General features: G+C 46.8%; 1 non-coding gene across 1 annotated transcript; it reads left to right on the top strand.

The window, feature by feature from the left end:
* The first annotated feature begins 2,448 nt into the window (after nt 1-2,448).
* Nucleotides 2,449-2,554, top strand: LOC132539156 (U6 spliceosomal RNA). The gene has a single exon (XR_009550458.1). It is a non-coding gene; the product is annotated as a U6 spliceosomal RNA (small nuclear RNA).
* The last annotated feature ends 5,108 nt before the right edge of the window (nt 2,555-7,662 follow it).

Genomic DNA, 7,662 nt, shown 5'->3' with positions numbered 1-7,662 from the left:
CATACAAGTTCACCCCCCAGCTCCATATCAGTAAGTTCACTGAAGGAAGGACAGCATCTGACTCTTGTGTATGTCAGCTGTTTATTGGCAAGGCAGATTTTTTTTTTAAGTCATGTTTTTCTTTTCTTTTCTTTTTAATATTTATTCCCTTTTGTTGCCCTTCTTGTTTTATTGTTGCAGTTATTATTGACGTTGTTGTTGTTGGATAGGACAGAGAGAAATGGAGAGAAGAGGAGAAGACAGAGAGGGGGAGAGAGAGACACCTGCAGACCTGCTTCACCGCCTGTGAAGTGACTCCCTTGCAGGTGGGGAGCCGGGGCTGGAACCAGCTTCGCGCCATGCGCACTTAACCCACTGTACTACTGCCCGATTCCCGATCCCAATGTTATTTATTTATTTATTTATTTATTTATTTATTTATTTATTCTCTTTTGTTGCCCTTGTTTTATTGTTGTAGTTATTCTTGTTGTTGTTGTTGGATAGAAATGGAGAGAGGAGGGGAAGACAGAGGGGGGAGAGAAAGACAGACACCTGCAGACCTGCTTCACCGCCTGTGAAGCAACTCCCCTGCAGGTGGGGAGCCGGGGGCTCGAACCAGGATCCTTACCCCAGTCCATGCACTTTGCGCCATGTGCGCTTAACCTGCTGTGCTACCTCCTGACTCCCCCCACTGAACATTTTAAGTGAGCTTTCTTACTTTGGGTTCATTCTGGATTTGCAGGGTGGGGAGAAGTGCAGTAGTTGCACACCAGACTTGTGTGAGTGAGGCCCCAGAGGTCCCAGGTTGAATCTCCGTCTCCACTGTAGGATAGAGAGGCGCTGTAGTCTGATCACTCTCAGTCCCACTCTCTCTGACAGTAAATAACTAAGGCCCGGACAGCTCACTGGGGTGCTGCACTGCAAGTGAGCCAGGCTCCAGCCTCGTCCCCACCACGGAGGGAGCTTCTGTACCGTTGTCTTTCCCTCTCTCCTTCATTCTGTCTGTCTGGAAAAAGCTGCCCTGGAGTGGTGAGACAATGATGAAAAAAATCAATTAATTAATTAATTTGCCTCCAAGGTTATCGCTGGGGCTCCGTGTCTGCACTATGAATTCACTGCTCCTGGAGGCCATTTTTTCTATTTTGTTGTCGCTGCTATTTTTGTTGTCATTGTTGCCACTGTTGCTGTTGTTGGATGGCACAGAGAGAAGGGGGAGGCAGAGGGGCGAGAAAAAGACACCCGTAGACCTGCTTCACTGCTTGTGAAACGACCCCCCGGCAGTGGGGAGCCGGGGGCTCCAACCTGGATCCTTACACTGGTCTTTGCACTTTGGGCCTTGTGTGCTTAACCTGCTGTGCTACTGCCCGGCCCCCATGAAAAATTAATGAATTAAAAAAGAAAAAAATACATGTATTTTGCCAGAGCACTACTCAGCTCTGGCTTATGGTGGTATAGGGAATTGAAACTGGGACTTTGGAGCCTCAGGCATGAGAGTCTCTTTGTAGAACCATTATGCTGTCTACTCCTGCCTCCCACCCTCACCAAAGAGATAAGTCTTAAAACTAGTTTTTAAAAAGCTACAAAGCCAGTACAGAGAATTCCCATATGCCTCCCCACCCGTTTCCAGATATCACTAATCAGCTTACATCACCAATGGTCTGTTTAACAAAACCAACAATGATACACTGCTCATAAGTAAATTCATGAATTGATTTGGATTTCACTACTTTCCCCCTGAATATCCCTGAATACACACACACACACACACACACACACACACACACACACACACACACGAGTTTCACATGAGACAGACAATGATGAGAGGACAAGACTGGCCCAGAACACCACTCAGGTACATGCCGTGCTAGAGATCAAACTGAGAACGTCAGACGTGAGAGTCTCGTGTGTTTTCCTTGCTAGATGGCAGATTTGTTATAAAAGGCCGTTGTGGGGGAACAGCCAGATGGAGAGCTACGCTAAGGACAAGGTGTAGGGACGGGAGACAGCACTTGCATGGCCTCTCGGCACACCCCGCTCTCCTCCCCGTCTGTCTCTAGTCTGCAAGCTCTCTGGGCCCACCCCTCTGGGGCTCTGTGGAGGCTTCACTATCTAGGATTGATGGTGAAATCGTCGGCCTTTGCTGACTGATTCACCCTCCAGCCCTCCACCCCTCCCTAGACATCAGGCCTAGGGCTGAAATTCTCAGCCCCTCATCCCTGGTGGTACCTTTCAGAAGTTGCCTCACCAACCTCAGCCCGGATGTGGGGAAAAGAGCCTGGTGGTGAATAACCAGGATTCTGGAAACTAGGGACGGAGGCCTAAAGCACTATGATAAAGGTTACCCCATCCCATTGCTGCTACCCCTCAGGCAAGTCAAGGGCTTTGGGAGCTGAGAGCTGTGACCAAATACACAAGGGAAATATATCGGGATGTCGGGAAAGTCATGACACATTTTTGCATAGAAAAGCGCTGTCTTCAGCAGCACATATACTAAAGTTGGAACGGTGCACAGCAGATTAGCATGGCCCTACACAAGGAGGACGTGCAAGTTCATGAAGCGTTCCATATTGAAGAAGAGGAAGAAGAAGACGGGGGCCAGGTAGCGGTGTGCACCTGGTTAAGCGCACACATTACAGTGCCCAAGGACCCGGGTTCAAGCCTCTGGTCCCCACGTGCAGGAGGAAAGTTTCCCAAGTGGTGAAACAGGGCTGCAGGTGTGTCTCTGTCTCTCTCCCTCTCTGTTTTCCCCTAACCCTCTCAATTTCTCTCTGTTTCTATCCAATAATTAATTAATTAATTGAAAAAGAAGAAGAAATATAGAAAATCCATCATGACTTTCCCAACAACCCAATAGTTAGGACATTTTTTTGTTTGTTGTTGTTGTAGTTATTATTGTTGTTATAGCTGTCGTTGTTGGATAGGACAGAGAGAAATGGAGAGAGGAGGGGAAGACAGAGAAGGGGAGAGAAACATAGACACCTGCAGACCTGCTTCACAGCTGTGAAGCGACTCCCCTACAGGTGGGGATCTGGGGGTTTGAACCGGGATCCTTACACCAGTTCTTACGCCACTCCTTGCACTTCGCCACGTGCGCTTAACCGGCTGCGCTACCGCCAGCTCCCTAGTTTGGACATTTGAATGATCAAGCATATATATATATGTTTTAATTGATCTGTGCAATTCAGCTTTTCTTTCTTCCTTCCTTCCTTTCTTCCTTTTTTTCCTTCTTTTTTCCTCTTTTTCTTTCTTTCTTTTTTATATCAGAGCCCTGCTCAGCCGTGGCTTATGGTGGTGTGGGGGACTGAACCTGCAACTTTGGAGCCTCAGGCTTGAAAGTCCAGCACATATTTCTTTCTTTCTTTTAAAGTATTTATTTATTTATTCCCTTTTGTTGCCCTTGATGTTTTATGGTTGTAGTTATTATTGCTGTTGTTATTGATGTCGTTGTTGTTGGATAGGACAGAGAGAAATGGAGAGAGGAGGGGAAGACAGAAAGGGGAGAGACAGACACCTGCAGACCTGCTTCGCCGCCTGTGAAGTGACTCCCCTGCAGGTGGGGAGCCGGGGGCTGGAACCTGGATCCTTAAGCTGGTCCTTGGCGCTTTGCACCACCTGCACTTAACCCGCTGCGCTACCGCCCGACTCCCTCAGCACATGGTTCTTATCAATGAAAGCACTGTAGCAGCCCAGCTGAATGGTAGTGGCCATTTCCAGATTCTTCCTAGTCTGCTATTAGCCTCGTCCTTTTTCCATCTTGCAATATTTGGTAGCCAAGAAAGTGACTAGGTCCCAGAATTCTAAATGCAACAACTGACCATTTGAATTTTTACTTATTTATTTATTTATTTATTTATTATTTTTTATTTATTATCTTTATTTTATTGGATAGAGACAGCCAGAAATCAAGAGGGCAGGGGGGGGATAGAGAGGGAGAGAGACAGACACCTGCAGCACTGCTTCACCACTCATGAAGCTTTCCCCCTGCAGGTGGGGACTGGGGACTTGAACCTGGGTCCTTAACGCACTATAACATGCACTCAACCAGGTGCGCCACCACCCGGCCCCCCATTTGAATATTTACTTATTTACTTACTTATTTCGATGCCATCAATGACTAGGGCTTGGTGATTACATTATGAACCCACCATTTCTGGAGACCATTTTTCCCTTTCTTCCTTTCTTTCTATTTTTCTTTGCTAGAACAGAAAGAAATTGAGAGGGGAAGGTGAGATACAGAGAGAGAGAGGGAGAGAGAGAGAGACCTGCAGACCTGCTTCCCCACTTAGGATGTTTCTCCCCTGCAAGTGGAGAACGGGCTTGAATCTAGGTTCTTGTGCCTGGGAGTAGCCCAGCCTCATTTGAATTTTTAATAAGTCAAAGAGGTCTGAAGAGTTAGCAAAGCAGTCACACAAGAAACTTTCATGCCTGAGGCTCTAGATTCAACCCGCAGGACCAAGTCAAAGCTGAGCAGTACTCTGGTTAGATCTATGTAAGGGCAGGTGCTAGTGCACCTGGCTGAGTGCATGTGTCACCGTGTGCAGGGCCCACGTTTAAACTCCGGTCCTCACCTGCACAGGAAAAAGCTTCACAAGTGTTGAAACAGGGCTGCAGGTGTCTCTCTCTCTCTCTCTCTCTCTCTTTCTCTCTATCTCCCCTTTCCATCTAGATTTCTCTGTCTCTAGCCAATAAAATTTTTTTTTAAAAAAAGTAATTTAAAGGGAGTCGGGTGGTAGCGTAGCGGGTTGACCGCAGGTGGCACAAAGGGCGGGGATCGGCTAAGGATCCTGGTTCAAGCCCCAGCTCCCCACCTGCAGGGGAGTCGCTTCATAGGCAGTGGAGCAGGTCTGCAGGTGTCTGTCTTTCTCTCCCCCTCTCTGTCTTCTCCTCCTCTCTCCATTTCTCTCTGTCCTATCCAACAACGACGACATCAATAACAATAATAATAGCTACAACAACAATAAAAAACGACAAGGGCAACAAAAGGGAAAATAAATAAATAAATAAATAAATAAATAAAAGCATACAAAACTACTGGCCACAGGTGGTCATAGATAACAATTTATAATAGATAATAAAAAAAAGTAATTTAAAAAAGAAATAAGTAAGTAATTCAGTCTAAATAAGTACACCTGTGATCAGGCAGGGAAGACATCCCCAAAGCAGGGGAGTGTCTCAGTGTTGGCACCTCTGAGCTTTGCCAGTTACCTGCTGTCCCCGACCAAGAACAAAATGCCCTGGCCACAGGCCACCAGTGATCCAGCCTAGAGCGTGACCTGGGCTACATTTTCCTGAGGAGGGCTGCAAATATTTACTCAGCACAAAGAAGTGTGACATGTGGCGAGATTTTGCAAGTGGAGTTTGGGTTACACCAGAGCCGGGCTGGGGGCTGACAGAACACGTGATGGAGGCTGGACCTGAGAAGAGGCAGGGTCCAAGATTTTGCAGTGGGCTGTTGTTAACGTTGAACACAGCACACCATCACTTTCTGTTTCAGAAAACCAGGTGTGTCTTCCAGCATGTAGTTCTAGGATTATAGAATTTTTTAAACTTTTAAAAAATTTTATATTTATTTATTTACCCTTCTGTTGCCCTTTTTTAAAAAAGTTGTTGTTATTGATGTCGTCATTGTTAGATAGGACAGAGAGAAATGGAGAGAGGAGGGGAAGACAGAGAGGAGGAGAGAAAGACAGACACCTGCAGACCTGCTTCACCGCCTGGGAAGCGACTCCCCTGCAAATGGGGAGCCGGGGGCTCGAACCGGGATCCTTACGCCGGTCCTTGTGCTTTGTGCCACGTGCCTGTGCTTAACCCGCTGTGCTACCGCCCGACTCCTAGGATTATAGGATTTATTACAGCCCTTATGGTGCACGATATGTTCTTAAAACTATGGTATCCATCCCTAGCACCACATGGGCACACCAAGAACCACATGAAGTTAGAGCTTCCGGGGGGGGGGGGTGTCTGTGCTTTGGCACATCTCCCTCTAGTCCTCCCTCTTCCTCTTTGTCTTTCTCCATGTCTCTGAAAAATAGAGAGAGAGCTTGGGGGTCTAGCTCAGTGGGTAGAGTGCAGAATTTTCATGTGTGAGTTCCTGGGTTCAGTCACCTGTATTTCATATGCTATTGGTGCTCTGGCCTCTCTATCTCTTATGAAATAAATCTCTAAAAGTACATAGAGAGAATCAAAATTGGGCGAGGGAAGCATCATACATATGGGATGTTATGAGTCCATCCCCAGCCTCAGAGAGAGAGAGAAGGGGAGAGAGAGACAGGAGAGAGAGAGAGAGAGAGAACTCTCTTGGATTTTTTTTTTAATTCTCTTCCCCTTTTTTTTTGCCCTTGTTTTTTTATTATTGTTGTTGTTGTTATTGATGTCAGTCTCTCTTGTGGTTCTGATTGGCTATTTGAAGTTTCCTGAAACCTTTCCTACTTTCGTCTTCAGTCCCATTCTAGATTTTCTTAATATTTCTCTTTAGACAACAGTTTTTTTTCTCTTCATTTTACTTACCTATTTATTTTTTTATTATTATTTTAACCAGAGCACTGTTCAGCTCTGGTTTATGGTGGTGCAGGGGATTGAACCTGGGACTCTGGAGCCTCAGGCATGAGAAACTCTCTGCATAACCATGATGCTACCTCTCCCGCCCTCTCTTCATTCATTTTCGTGGCACTGGGTCCTTACATATGTGTTGTTTCACCATTTCAGGGTCAACTTTTTAATTCAGACACAGAGACAGAGACAGACAGACCACAACCACAGCTTCCCCGAGTCCATGATAACCCCTTTGTGGTGCTGGGCCTCAAATCCAAGCAACACACGCGGCAAACCACATGCCCTACGGGGTGAACTCTGTTTTGGCCCCCAGCATTTCTTAAAAAAGATAGAGATAAAAATCGGTAGAGAGAGAGAGACGGAAAAGAAGAAGAAGAAGAATATGAAGACGTTAGGAACTCTGCCCTTCGCTCTCCTCTCCTCTCCCGGATCAACTAGGAATACCAAAGGAGACCACCCGGACCGAAACAAGACAGGACTAGAATGACCACAGAAACCCAGTAAATCACCCGTGAGTACAAACACGCGTGGCTGGTGACAGAGAGGAGAGAGGGGCCTAAGGAGAGATTAAGTGACTGCTAACAGTTCGACAATTTGTCAGTGGAGACACCACCTCCAGTCTGTTCCACCAACAAGGGGATGACTGAAGGGAGGAGAGGACTCCCCAGAGACTCACCAAGTACAACTCTTGAGTCTCCATTGCTACTACCCTCAGAATCTGGAGCAGCAACAGGGAGGGACACCAGGGCACAGAGATCTAACCGGGAAACTCGGGAGAAGACCTATACCTCGGTGGCATAGCTGAAGGGCTGTGAAAGTCTCTTTGCATAACCACTGGATTATCTCTGCCACACCCTGCTTTATCTCTTGGTCAGGAGTCATTGATTAAGCCAAGAAGCCTATTGATAGTTTAAAAGCCCTCAGGCTACCATAGCCTACAGGGGAAAAAAAAAAAAAAAAAAAAGGAACTCTGCCCTTCTTTCCCTGTCTCTCAGTCCCATGTCCTCATCCCTCAACCTTTTCCGGCTCTGCCTCTGGCTAGAGAAAGCCGAGGACGGCCAGGTGTGTGAGCTTGGCCTGTTGTGATGACAGTCCCCAGGGAGTTTAGTTCCAGCACAGGGTCTGGAA

The sequence above is a fragment of the Erinaceus europaeus genome, chromosome 6, assembly GCF_950295315.1.
Source record: "Erinaceus europaeus chromosome 6, mEriEur2.1, whole genome shotgun sequence".
NCBI classification, from domain to species: domain Eukaryota; kingdom Metazoa; phylum Chordata; class Mammalia; order Eulipotyphla; family Erinaceidae; genus Erinaceus; species Erinaceus europaeus.
This window is presented reverse-complemented; position numbering and strand designations above follow the sequence as displayed.